Genomic DNA, 14,545 nt, shown 5'->3' with positions numbered 1-14,545 from the left:
TGACAAGAAGACGGGCAAGGAGGTGATTTACAAGCTGAAAGCACACTTTGCCAGGCATGGCATACCAGAGCGGCTTGTTTCTGACAATGGACCGCCTTTCCAGGGTTCAAAGTTCAGGACATTTGCTAATCAGTGGGGATTTGAACATGTCACGAGTTCTCCAGGTTACCCACAGTCAAACGGTAAAGCTGAAAACACTGTCAAAACAGTCAAAGATCTCATGAAAAAGTGTGCTGAAGATCAGTCAGATGCATACTTAGCACTGCTGGAACTTAGAAACATACCATCAGAGAAAGTGCAAACATCTCCATCACAGAGACTATTTGGCCGCAGAACGAGAACGCTGTTGCCGACAGCTAAAACACTGCTGAAGCCAAAAACATGCACAGGGGTGAAACAAAAACTAGAACAGAAAAAGTTCACACAACAACAGTACTACAACAGAAGCTCCACAGAGCTGAGTGATCTAAAGCCAGGCCAGGAAGTTAGGTTCAAAGCTCCAAGAACAAATCGGTGGATAAAAGCAACAGTAGACAGTCAAGTTGATGTCAGATCATACAAAATCAGGACGGCTGATGGCAAAGAATACAGGAGAAACAGAAAATATCTGAGACAGGCATCACACAAGTTCACAGTACATGTACAACCAAGATGTGTACACACTGATGCTGAATACAGCACAATGGACAGAGACCAAATGGACAGACAATCACAATCTCTGTGCAACAGACATAGACAGTACAGAGAGCAGGAAAAACAAACAGGAAAAACACATGAGTTCAACATTCCTGAAGAAAATACAGACACTCAGGTGCCAACCCATGATATAAACACAAGAGTAGACACTCGGAATACAGAAACTCATGTTCAGTCTCCGAAGAAGTCCACATGTATCAAACTTAATATACAGAACAAAGCAGCCACATGTACAAAGACACAAACACCACAGACTGACTGTGCAGCCACCCAAACATGCACATCCAGAGGTAGGGTGATCAAGAAACCAAGCTACCTGCAAGAGTACACCACTTAAAACAGACAAACCACCATCGAGTTTAAGTTTTTATGTTTGAATTTTACTTATTGAAGGATGTATGAAGTGGAAAAAGGATTGAGTGTGAGAATTGTGTTAGTTGAACAATTAAAACAGGAAGTATTTAAGTTAAGCACAGGGAGGTGAACTTTGCCTGTTACATTCTGAAACTTGAACAATTGAAGAGATGGAGGGGGTTGTGCCTCTGTGAAGAGACAATGAAGGACAATCGGCACCGAAAGTCTGAATGTAATCAAATGGAGTAAATGTTTATTTCGTAACTGTTCATACTTAAGTAAGAGGTGGATGCCTACTGTTTTAATCATTTCTTATTCAATTCAGGGTCCAATGTTCTTTCATTTTGTTTATTCAAATTCGTTTGTTTAAGGAAAGGGAGATGATACGATATTGGCTTGGTTTTGGCTAATAAGACGTTGTGTGACCGTCATGCATAGGGGGCGCATGCGAGGAGCATGGCGACGCTGTGTCGTGGAATAAACCAGAGTCAAGAGAAACTCCAATACCGTCTTTGTTGGCATTGTCCAGTGTGAGAGGTTTGTTACAGACATGCACTTAAACGTTACAACCCCTACTCACTCTCACTGGACCACCATTTCTGAGAATGACCCATATCTGGAATGATGATACATACATGTAGTAAAATAATACATGTAATAAAGTCAGTTTGGAAGGTATTGATGTAGGTGCTCTGTTTAATACAATATATCTGGAATGATGATGGTGTGAGTTTGTAGTGGTATTGCTACGCAAACTTTCATCATATTTTCGTAAATCCAATGCATGTGTAAGTTGGGTTTTATCGCTTATACTGTATTTGTACTTTTTAGTCTCTTTTCTTTTAAGTTTGACCTCTCTGCGGAGCTATGCATAACAATTATAATGTGTGCAGCTTTGCTTTTTAGTTTTGATTTGCACGTGTGAGTTTGTTTTAAAATCTGAACATGTAAACATCTGTTGACTGTTTATGAATTCCTCTTATTATATATATGTTCGATACAACACTTTTTTGGGCGTAATAATGTAATATAAAAAATTATTTGATCGTGTATATATAATGCCAGAACCTTTCCCTGTTATGATTTTTTGTATGTAATATATATATGTCACAGTGGAAATGAGAATCCAGTGAGATTCCGAATCGCACTAGTGGAGATTAGAATTCCAGTTTGCACTAGGGCAAACTAGAATTCTCATTTCCACTGGATATTTGTTAGTGGAGATTGGAATTCCAGTTTGCCCTAGTGCAAACGGGAATCCAGTTTCAGTGGAGATGGGAATTCCAGTTTTCACTAGGGGAAATAGGAATTGGGGGAAATAATGTGTTCAAAGGTTTAAAATTGTTGTTAAAACCATTTCATGACTTTAAGGCTTACTCATTGCAGGTATTGAACTGCAGAAATAAAAATAAATATTATTGAATTGATATAATCGAACAACACAGAGTAATTGCGCACAATAAGAGACAAGCTTCCCGGTATCAAAAGCAGGTACAATAACTGCACAAGGTGTACTCAATTGATGATACAGTTGGCATTAAAATCCACTAAGCCGACAGAACAAACACTGATGCACGCCTTCTGCCTTGTAAAATACTAACATCTAGATCCACTGCAGAAAACAGATCACAATACAAAGTCTTCAGCGTTGCTGTAATCATTGTAAACTGGTTCGATGGTGTTGAACTTGTGGACATGCGCTCTGTAGAGTTTCTGGAACTTAACAGTGTTGAACCAAGCAATTTAAACGAAATAAATCTGATACAAGCATCACGGTCTTCTACGAGATGGAGCACCAAGTCTGTCGCTTGCTCTTCGAGAACAGTCTGCAAATGCAAGGGCAACTGTCTAACGAAACGGTGCAATTGCCGAAAAGCAAACATAGACTGCTGTACAAAATGTCACCCAGAAAGCACATTTTGCAAGAACTGTTGATGGATTTCCAGTGAAATGAGAAAAAGCACAAAAGGCATGTTTGTGTGTGTGCGTGAGTGCATGCATATGTGTGGGAGTGTGTGTGTAAAGGCATGTAGCATAGATAGGCCTACCTTTCATGCTTCATCTTTTATAAACTTTTAACTTTGTGATATGATTTAATGATATTGATGATAAAACCTTATTGTGCGCAATTACTCTGTGTTGTTCGATTATATCAATTCAATAAAAAAAATTTATGTCTGCATTTCAATACCTGAAATGAGTAAGCCTTAAAGTCATGAATGACTCAACAATTATAAACCTTCAGGGCCGTAGCAGCCCTACCGGCCACTCCGGCCATGGCCGGACCAGTTTTTTGTTAAAAAAAAAAATCGTCTTCATAAGCTTCAGCGCTGTGTTAGGAGGAAGGAGGGGTCGTGACTTAGATCGCACAATGACAGCGTTAAGCGAGAAATTGTCACTAATAGTTGAGGAGAACATAATGGCCAGGGACCGTACCTTTTTATTTTTTTTATGGCCGGACCACTTTTAGGAGCTGTGCTACGGCACTGACCTTTGAACACATTATTTCCCCCCCAATTCCTTTTCCCCCTAGTGAAAACTGGAATTTCCATCTCCACTGAAACTGGATTCCCGTTTGCACTAGGGCAAACGGGAATTCCAATCTTCACTAACAAATATCCAGTGGAGATGAGAATTCTAGTTTGCCCTAGTGCCAACTGGAATTCCAATCTCCACTAGTGCGATTCGGAATCTCACTGGATTCTCATTTCCACTGTGACATATTATTATATAAGATGTTTGATGGGTTGTTGACAGACCAGCTTTTTTGTCGGTCCGAGGGGGAGCATATCGTCTTTTGTTTCATATTTATTGACCAAGGCCGAAGGCCGCGGTCAATAAATATGAAACAAAAGTCGATATGCCCCCCGAGGACCGACAAAAAAGCTGGTCTGGCAACAAACCATCAAACATCGTTTTTGTCATCATTTTGGTGGTTCAACATTAAGTGAAAAATCAACACAGGGAGCCATGGTTTGAAACGCGAGTTCTGTTATAATGCATGTTCGGGGCCCCAGCACGTTTTTCAAAGCTGGCGTGCGAAAGCAACTTACTGTGTGTGATTTGAGTTTATAATGTTGAGACAAGTATGTCAGGTTTGAGGATGCGAAGTTCTGTAGGTTCCGACTACAGAGTGGTGTGTGAAACCAACAGTAAGCGCCTTTGAGACGATAGTGCCCATATATGTTGCATTCGAGCGATGGGATTGTCGTATTTCAAACGAGGTGATTTGCTTGCACAGTCAGCGTTGACCATCTCACAACAGATCTGTTATGTGGATTATCGTGCGACGTTCGAGTCGGGGGCAAGGAATCGCAGGAAGCAAAGATGAGTCTTTTTCCATTGTCACCTTTCTTTCCGGTTGTTGGTGCATATAATATTGTGCGGACAAAATGATGCGACGGCGAGTGTTTTTTGCCTCCAAGATTTTGTGGTGTGGGTATTGTTTTGCTCGTTTCATACCCACACCAAAACCTGAAACACACCCCACCCCACCCTCCCCCTCCCTCACAATCAGTCCATGAACACAAACACTGACACACACAAATTAATGATCAAGTTACCCCCCCCCCCCCAACCCTTCACTTGCACACCTGCAACGTAGACGATCATATTATTGATTAAATATTCATATAGGTCAGTGTCGGGTTTTTTGTTCTTGTTTGTGTTATTGCAGAATCGGTTTTCTCTTATTGCTACACGTGTCTCTTCATTACATTTCACCATCGCCCTACCACCCTGCCCCTCTCGGTATTCCACCCCTCGGTTTTCAGTGGTAAATATTAGTAATCGAATATTGAAGCTACGTTGAGTCAAAGGTCACAGAAGATTTGCATCGTGCAGCACTGCACGAATTGGGTCAAAGGACACAAACGATTTGCGTCGTGCCGCGAAGGAAAGATAATCGCGATCTTGTTTCTCATTGCCTCTCTGTTTTTCATTAGACTTGTCATTCTGCTTGCTCGGCTTTGTCAGATGTCTTCATTTCTTGTTGCTATGTTCTTTGCTTTTTTGACTCACATGCGAAGCAAAAGTGAGTCTATGTACTCACCCGAGTCGTCCGTCCGTCCGTCCGTCCGTCCGGACGTCCGTCCGTCCGGAAAACTTTAACGTTGGATATTTCTTGAACACTATTCAGTCTATCAGTACCAAATTTGGCAAGATGGTGTATGATGACAAGGCCCCCAAAAACATACATAGCATCTTGACCTTGCTTCAAGGTCAAGGTCGCAGGGGCCATAAATGTTGTCTAAAAAACAGCTATTTTTCACATTTTTCCCATTTTCTCTGAAGTTTTTGAGATTCAATACCTCACCTATATATGATATATAGGTCAAAGTAAGCCCCATCTTTTGATACCAGTTTGGTTTACCTTGCTTCAAGGTCAAGGTCACAGGAGCTCTTCAAAGTTGGATTGTATACATATTTTGAAGTGACCTTGACCCTGAACTATGGAAGATAACTGTTTCAAACTTAAAAATTATGTGGGGCACATGTTATGCTTTCATCATGAGACACATTTGGTCACATATGACCAAGGTCAAGGTCACTTTGACCCTTATGAAATGTGACCAAAATAAGGTAGTGAACCACTAAAAGTGACCATATCTCATGGTAGAAGGAGCCAATAAGCACCATTGTACTTCCTATGTCTTGAATTAACAGCTTTGTGTTTCATGACCTTGGATGACCTTGACCTTGGGTCAAGGTCACATGTATTTTGGTAGGAAAAATGTGTAAAGCAGTTCTTAGTGTATGATGTCATTGCTAGTCCCAGCGAAGCTGGAGTATGGAACGCCAAAAGGCCCACAGTATCGAGACTGAGTCTCGATACTGGGAGTATCGAGACTTAAAGTCTCGATACTCTGAGTATCGAGACTCGTTCATTTCATTGGTCTTCCCTCGATACTGCGAGTATCGAGTATGGAAATGAACCAATCCGTGGTATCGAGTATGGTTGCTATGCCGCCCTAGTTCAGTATCGAGTGTCTACAAAACGATTGGTTAAATTCTGATCTGGAGTGTGAACAGCACCCTGGTGCGCCAAAAGGCCCACAGTATCGAGACTGAGTATCGATACTCAAAGTCTCGATACTCAAAGTCTCGATACTCCGAGTATCGAGACTCGTTCATTTCATTGGTCTTCCCTCGATACTGCGAGTATCGAGACTTTGAGTATCGATACTCTGTAATTTCATTGGTCGGACTCGAATTTCAAGAGTATCGCCAAAGAAACTACAGTGTTTGGTATCGCTACTGCGCATCTCGATACTGGTTGCTATGCCAATCGATCTGATCAAGAACGTAACAAGACAAGCGATTGGTTCAGTACTTGAACTCCAAAAGGAACTGGTAAATTAAAAAGTGAAACCAATTTTTCTGCTTTTATTGCCTTCAGTGGAATAAGGTTAGTTCATGCTTTGCCGGCAAGGTTATTTCTTTTATTTCCTGTGTGTGTTTGCGAGCGCGACAGATCATCGAGTATTAAGTTCTATGGCATCAGTATTACAAAATTGAAATTGACGTTCATCGGCGCTTCAGCAGTCTTTCATCGGCATGGCCCCTGATGTCATGTTTGAAGAGATCGAACCTGAACTTGATTATTGTATTGAGTGAAAATGCAACCAGAAGTATTCAACTGGTAGGTAAAATACGATGTTCCATAAAAGCTTACCCTTCTCTTCTCCCAATGCCACCCAGCCAGGTCAAGTTGTTGCATTGTTGATCTGTTCGGTATTTTAAAGCCAAGTTGTATCCCAACACTCACTAGATCTACCTCTTCTGTATTTTGGGGGGTATTCATCGTGCTCCTTCGGGTACTATATAGGAGATATTTCTTTAGCCTATAAGTCTCATGCTTTTGGTATTAATCAGCATTTTCAAAATCTTCAAGCCGCAATTTTCCTCCTGTTGATACACTTGTTTAGATTTTTGGCTCACGTAAGTGTAGCCTATGCGATGATAAACTTTGTCTGTCTGTGCGTGCGTATGTATGTATGTATGTATGTATGTGTGTATGTATGTATGTATGTATGTCTACATGGTAGAAACTTTAACATTTCCGAGTCTATGGATTACGTCAGTCTCGGTCAAAAGTGTTCGACGTGTGTGATAGAAACTATTTGAAGACGTCACATTATGACGTAAGAGGGTTAGACGTCACGCAAAGGAATTACTGAAAGTCTCGGTCATTGTTATTGTGAGCGGGCCGAGACTTCTTGGCAGATCCAGGGTCTCGCTTTCTTGCATAGTTTCACCTATGCTTACTGTGTGTGTGTGTGTGTGTGTGTGTGTGTGTGTGTGTGTCTGTCTGTGCGTGTGTGTGTGTATGTGTGACGAAGTGATTGAGTTTGTGTTACTGTTTGTCGATTTCTTACGTGAGCCTTGAAGGCTTCGCCTCTTGTTTCATTTTAAATTCCGATCTGGATTGCTTGCTTTCGAAGATGACAACTGTTGGACGTCAGCCAGGCTTCTGACAAAATTAACTCTAGACTCACGTACTGCTTCCCTGACAATTTCAAGGGGCACAATGATTTGAGGTAGAAAAGATCGAATGTCAAGTTCATATATGTCAAGCGGATTTGGAATAAATTCGACCCAAAAAATTCGATTTATTCGAACACGCTGAGCTAGATTACGTCCCTTGAATGAAAAAAAGAAGATTTTGCGACGAAGCGCTTACCTAAGTCAAAATACATTTGTTCACCACAAATTAGATAAATGAGTGGAATACATGGTCCAAAGTTCGATTGGCAGCACTTTGGCGGGTAAGGGGATAGTCAGTATGGAGTTTATGCGACAATGTTCAACTAAAATGTATAAATTTGTTTTTGTAGCCCCACTCCAACAAATTAAGAAGCAAAATAGTGTTTGCAAATCTCTGTGTGTGTGTGTGTGTGTGTGTGTGTGTGTGTGTGTGTGTGTGTGTGTGCACTGTGTGTGTGTGCATGTGTGTGTGTGTGTGTATGCACGCACGCGTGTTTGTGAGTGTCTTAGGGTTGTTGTGGTTAGCTTAGCTTCTTTGGTTGATCGATCGGTACTTTGTGCTCCGATTTATTCTTCAGGAAAATGAGTTTTCAACTGTCCAGCACACCAGTGATATCTGGAAGGATGCGAGCGACATTGTTAAAAAAAAGGTCAGTCGTAACTCATACAGTTGGGCCCTTCTGAGTTGTTTCACCAATCCATGTGAAGTAATCTTTATTTTCCAAATCAAAGAACATGTACATGAATTTACAACGATAAGTCCATTATTGTACGCCAGCTAATCATAAATGGGTATTTGAAATACGACTCACATATTTGTTAGATTCAGCTGTATATTTTCAAAACTCTATGAACAACAATAAAAGACAGATGTCAAAAGTTGAAAACTAATGTTCAACAGTGCCTCAACTGTAACCATGCGTGCACCTGTGCACGGACCAGACATAATCATGTTCTGTACTAGTGCCAGTCATGCAACACTGCAGCAAGACTGGTTCTGTGCAGAATTAAAGTCGTAATCCCACCCCTCCTGTTTAATACTTGCTTCTTGGTATTTTACTTTTTATTGTACACTTATTATTTTGGGTGGTTGTAAGCTTTGAACGTTTACGTTTTATGATGGATTGAATTTGATGAATAAACATTTGGTGCTCGTAGGTCTGTTTGGTTGTTAATCGCGTGCTTGTGTTCGAAATGTTGTGTCCAATGCAGCGCTACGAGACCACAGTCTGGTGGGGAACAGGGCTAGAGAACATTTTTAGTATCACTTTTACAAGGCTGCTAACAGAATAATACTGAGTGTCTCTTGCATGACACCCAAAAAACAAAACAAAAAAGCATACCAACTAACATGTATAGCAGACTGGCACAAATCATCAGATGACCTTTTTGGGGGCGTTGGTTCAGGTAATAAAAGAATTATTTATTTAAGTAAGTGAATTAAATGTATTTAACGCATTGCCATAGAAACTGATTTTACAAACACAATGCAGACACACACAGAGACAACCAGGCAAACAAATATTAGGTTTATTCCATGAAATTTGTGTTAAAGACTACACATACACATTATACATTCGCCCACTATCTCACAAAACAGATACATGTAAAAATAGGTACACATTCAAAAAATAATACTAAGTGTGAATCATGGTAGTTCAATAATAATAAATGTGAATATTTGCCCAGATTTGCTCAAGAGGTGTGCAACCTGACCATGGAGAGTGCAGCCATGGAGAACTGATGGCAGAACAGCTGAAACCTTCGCTGAAGTATACCAATCCTGCCCTACATGTTCTTTATGCTGCCTTGCTGAACACATTGATTTTTGGGTAAACACACACAAAAATTGAGAGTCCATGAGTGATAATCTGCAGTCTGAAATGATTCGCTAAATTTTTATCAGACGCGTATCATTGTGATGGTTTAATATATATAATATATATGAGATATATTTCAGCGAACAAAACATAAACTGAAACAGTAAGTTCAGACTTGATCCAAACACACATTTTCCTCAACAATAGTCCAATGCAAATATGTTGTGGATGTGTCCTTAAATCATTTATAGAATCAAAGAGACACAGGAATTGCTTGCTCGAATGGTTGAAACTGTAAATTTAGACAAATAAAGAGATCAAAAATACTGTGTGGAAATGTTTAGGTAATTCTGTTATGGTCATATATGTAACACTAATCAGTTGATCAATTTGCAGACGATTTGTCTTCAGTCAATGGTAAGTAGCAAAGGGCTTTATGTTGCCTGAATGGCGGGGTAAAAATAGTCATACAGGTAAAAACCCACTCGTGCTAAAAACATGAGAGAACGTGGGACGAGGAAGAAGAAAAAGAGTGTCTGGGGGTTGATTATAAGTTGGGGTTGATTCTTGCAGCAGGTTCTTTAGCTGCAATATCCCCCATATAATCAAGAGGGTATAAATAAGATATTCTATGGATATGGAAATGGATATGTAAAACCTATGGAAACCATTGGTACAAAACGAACACAGTTAAAAATTATATGAGACTGTATAATTATGTCTACTGGCAGGAACAGCAGCTTGTCCCTGTGAATTTTAATTTTTCTCTACTGAGACTGTTCCCAAGATATATTCTTGCCTTATTGGCTTTGAGAGCTAGCAGGTTGTAGATAGCACCCTCAAATTAATTCTCCGAGTGATTGTTTGAAGTTGCGCCCCCGGCCCCTTGAAAGTGGAACAAATCAAAAAGCTGTATTTATACACAGCTTGGTGGCCCTGAGATTAGACAAATTAGGAAATCACATTCTCAAATTTTGATTGCCCACATTTTTTGTGAGTAAGAGGAAAGGGTAAAGGGTCAACCACTAAATCAATGACAATGTCTGTATAACCCTCAGTACTATAAAGGTAAAAGGTCAACCACCAAATATATGTCTTTAGCCCTCAGAACAAATGAAGCCCAGGCATAGTATTGATCTATGACTTCAAAACACAAACCATCTGCAGTGTGATCAAATAACCATTTCATCTTCTTCTTCGTTCATGGACAGAAACTCCCATGTTCACTCATGCTTTTGCACAAGTGGGTTTTTACATGTACGACCGTTTTGACCCCACCATTCAGGCAGCCATTTGCCGCTTTTGGGGGAGACATGCTGGTTATTTTCATGTTTCTATAACCCACCAAACTCTAATATGGATTACAGGATTTTTTCCATGCGCACTTGTTCTTGTGCTTGTTGTTTTGGATGGACACACACAGGGGAATAAGGCACAAGCAGGTCTGCACATAAGTTGACCTGGGAGATAAAAACAAAAATCTCCAGCCTCCACCCACCAGGAGCTTGGATTCGTAACTGTGACCTTCCGTATAGGACTAGGAGGCCGATGGCTTATCCACTAGGCCACTGCGCTCGTCAATTAACCATTTAATATAAATCATTTAAATCAATGTAAATACAACACTGAGACTTTGACAGACACCTACTTCTGACCAAATGTACACAGTTTTGACCAATCCAATAATGGATCAAGCATGCTCTTCCTGTGCGTAACTTGGTTAAAAAAAAACATGTATCCACAAACATTTATGTTTCACTATTTCTGAGAATGTTTGTGTTTGAATGGAGTGTCCAATTACTGTTGGAATGTTTCTAAGGTTCATATTTGTATTCTCTCCCTGCATTCTGCTGCCCTATTTGCTTTGGACAAGTTATCCCCTGTGTATCATTGCTCCTTCAGTTTATTATCTCCTAATTTGTACCTTCAAACTTCACAAGATCAATAAAGCTGTACTCTCTCTGTAAGACTATCCTGTGACAGATTCTTTTATATAAAAAAACAAGTCGCGTAAGGCGAAAATACAACACTTAGTCAAGTAGCTGTCGAACTCACAGAATGAAACTGAACGCAATGCAATGTTTCAGCAAGACCGTAGCATCGTCAGTCCACCGCTCATGGCGAAGGCAGTGAAATTGACAAGAAGAGCGGGGTAGTAGTTGCGCTGAGAAGGATAGCACGCTTTTCTGTACCTCTCTTCGTTTTAACTTTCTGAGCGTGTTTTGAATCCAAACATATCATATCTATATGTTTTTGGAATCAGGAACCGACAAGGAATAAGATGAAAGTGTTTTTAAATTGATTTCGAAAAACAATTTTTGATAATAATTTTTATATATTTAATTTTCAGAGCTTGTTTTTAATCCAAATATAACATATGTATATGTTTTTGGAATCAGCAAATGATGGAAAATAAGATGAACGTAAATTTGGATAGTTTTATAAAAAAAAATTTTTTTTTTTACAATTTTCAGATTTTTAAGGCAAAAAAAAAAAATAGGTCTGTTTACGGTAACCCGACCGACCCTAGTTTTTTCGCGCGACCCTAGACTTTTTTTTGGCATTTGGGAAAAAACAAACAAAAATCTTGTTTTTTTGGCAAAATAACGTAAAAATATGTTTTTTTGGAAAAAAAAAAAAAAAAAAAAAAAAAAATCCCGACCTACCGACCCTATTTTTTGGGCCTATGTTACCGTAAACAGACCTATTTTTTTTTTTGGCCTAATGACCAAAGTCATTTATTAAATTTTAAGCCACCAAGCTGAAATGCAATACCGAAGTCCGGGCTTCGTCGAACATTACTTGACCAAAATTTCAACCAATTTGGTTAAAAAATGAGGGCGTGACAGTGCCGCCTCAACTTTCACGAAAAGCCGGATATGACGTCATCAAAGACGTTTATCAAAAAAATGAAAAAAAGGTATGGGGATATCATACCCAGGAACTCTCATGTCAAATTTCATAAAGATCGGTCCAGTAGTTTGGTCTGAATCGCTCTACACGCACGCACACACACATACACCACGACCCTCGTCTCGATTCACCCCTCAATGTTAAAACATTTAGTCATAACTTGACTAAATGTAAAAAGGACCACTATCACTACAAGGCATTTTCAGTGTCTTAACCAGCCACGCCTAAGTGAGCAAATTCTTTCCAATAAGGGGAGACAACACCCACACGCATCTTTTTGATCACTGCAATACATTATCTAATAGATTTACATATACACTCTTCAAAAAAAGTTAAGGATCACTTTTTGACAAGCACACCACACAAAACAGACAAGACCGAATTCTTTCTTTTTTTAAAAATTATATAATTGAACAATCAAGGAGTAATGACAAACAAAGCAAAGATCGAACGCGGCCGCCACCATTTAGCTAGAGTGGTACAACAATGTGAATCAGTGTGCCCTCCGTTGTGTGTGAGGCATTCAACACATCGTTGGCGCATGGAGTGGATCAGGTTGCATATGAATGCTCTGGGAACTCCATTCCACTCCTGCTGGAGCCATTGCAGCAGTTGACCCAGATTGGCAGGAGGAGGGTGATGTTGCTGTACCCGACGACAAAGTTCGTTCTACATGTGCTCTATGGGGTTCAGGTCCGGGCTGTTGGCTGGCCACAGCATCCTGTTGACCCTGGCCTGCTAGATGAAGGTGTTTACTGCTGCAGAGCGATGGGGAGGTGCGTTGTCATCCTGAAGAATCGCAAGAGGGCCGATCGCTTGGAGGACTGGAACGACTAGGGGTTGCAGGATCTCATTCTGGTAGCGGACACCGGTCAAGTTGCCCACTACATGGTACAGAGGTGTCCTTAGACGTGTGCTGATCCCTCCCCAGACCATCACAGAGCCTCCGCCAAAACGCTGTCGTTCCAGAACAGCGCCTTCTGAAAAGCGCTCTCCGCGACGCCTCCACACTCGGATGCGACCATCAGCAGGTTCCAAGCAAAAGCGGGACTCATCTGTACACAACACCTGAGCCCACTGCTGACGTTGCCACCTCACATGTTGAGTGCACAAGGCTCAGCGAGCTGGTCTGTGATTAGCAGTCAGGATTGTTCCTCGGACTGGACTCCTTGCACCCAAGCCAAAGTTGTGTAAGCGGTTTCGGATCGTCTGACCACTAACAACAGTTTTTTTTCTTCTGTTTTTTGTTTTTCGTTTATGGGCTGAAACTCCCACGGCTTTTACGTGCATGACCGTTTTTACCCCGCCATTTAGGCAGCCATACGCCGCTTTCAGAGGAAGCATGCTTGGTATTTTTGTGTTTCTATAACCCACCGAACTCTGACATGGATTACAGGATCTTTTTCGTGCGCACTTGGTCTTGTGCTTGCGTGTACACACGGGGGTGTTCGGACACCGAGGAGAGTCTGCATACAAAGTTGACTCTGAGAAATGAATCTCTCGCCGAACGTGGGGACGAACACATGCTGACAGCGGCCAACTGGATACAAATACAGCGCGCTACCGACAGAGCTACATCCCCGCCCCACTAACAACAGTGTTGGTGGTAGCTTGTAGGCGTTGCCTAATGTTGTTTGCCGTAGCCATTCTTTGTTGCATGGCCTGCCTCTGAATGAAGCGATCCTCTCTTTGTGTGGTGTCTCGATCTGGGCCGACCAGAACGTTGTCGCTCCTGCACTCTTCCAGTTGCGTGGAATCTCTGTTTTAGTCTGATGATGACAGAGGGAGCCACTGCAAGCCTCTGAGCCACTTGCCTGGCAGCAACACCGTCTTGTAGCCATCCTATTGCCCTTCCTCTATCCAAATCGCTCAGTTTTCTTCGTGGGGGCATGTTGCTACTGTGCATAATTGTGTCAGCGTGTCAACCTTTAAACACAAGCTGGTGAGCGATGTTTCATAGCCAGGATCCTGTTGTAGCACGTGCAGCACAACCTTTTGCCCTGGCATGCGTTCCGCAAATTTCATGGAGCTATACAAAACACCCTTTTTCTTCCAAAATGCAGCTTTTGAGAAGTCCCACAAAGGGAAATAACTCTGCCTGCCAAACAAAATTGTAAGTCAAGACTCATTGTTCATTCAAACACATTAATCTTTTAATTATTATGTCGATGTTTAATTTTTTGACAATGTTTTATAATTAGATCAGTTTTTTCAACCGATCCTTAACTTTTTTTGAAGAGTGTACATGCATTGAGGAAAGTGACAGATTATTCTCT

At 40.9% G+C, this 14,545-nt stretch overlaps 1 long non-coding RNA gene across 1 annotated transcript in view; it reads left to right on the top strand.

Annotated features, from left to right (window-relative positions):
- LOC138965098 (uncharacterized) overlaps positions 1–14,545 on the top strand; it is a 267,523-nt gene that overhangs the window by 180,505 nt on the left and 72,473 nt on the right. The window lies entirely within an intron of this gene.

This window comes from Littorina saxatilis, linkage group LG4, assembly GCF_037325665.1.
Source record: "Littorina saxatilis isolate snail1 linkage group LG4, US_GU_Lsax_2.0, whole genome shotgun sequence".
Taxonomy (NCBI): domain Eukaryota; kingdom Metazoa; phylum Mollusca; class Gastropoda; order Littorinimorpha; family Littorinidae; genus Littorina; species Littorina saxatilis.
This window is presented reverse-complemented; position numbering and strand designations above follow the sequence as displayed.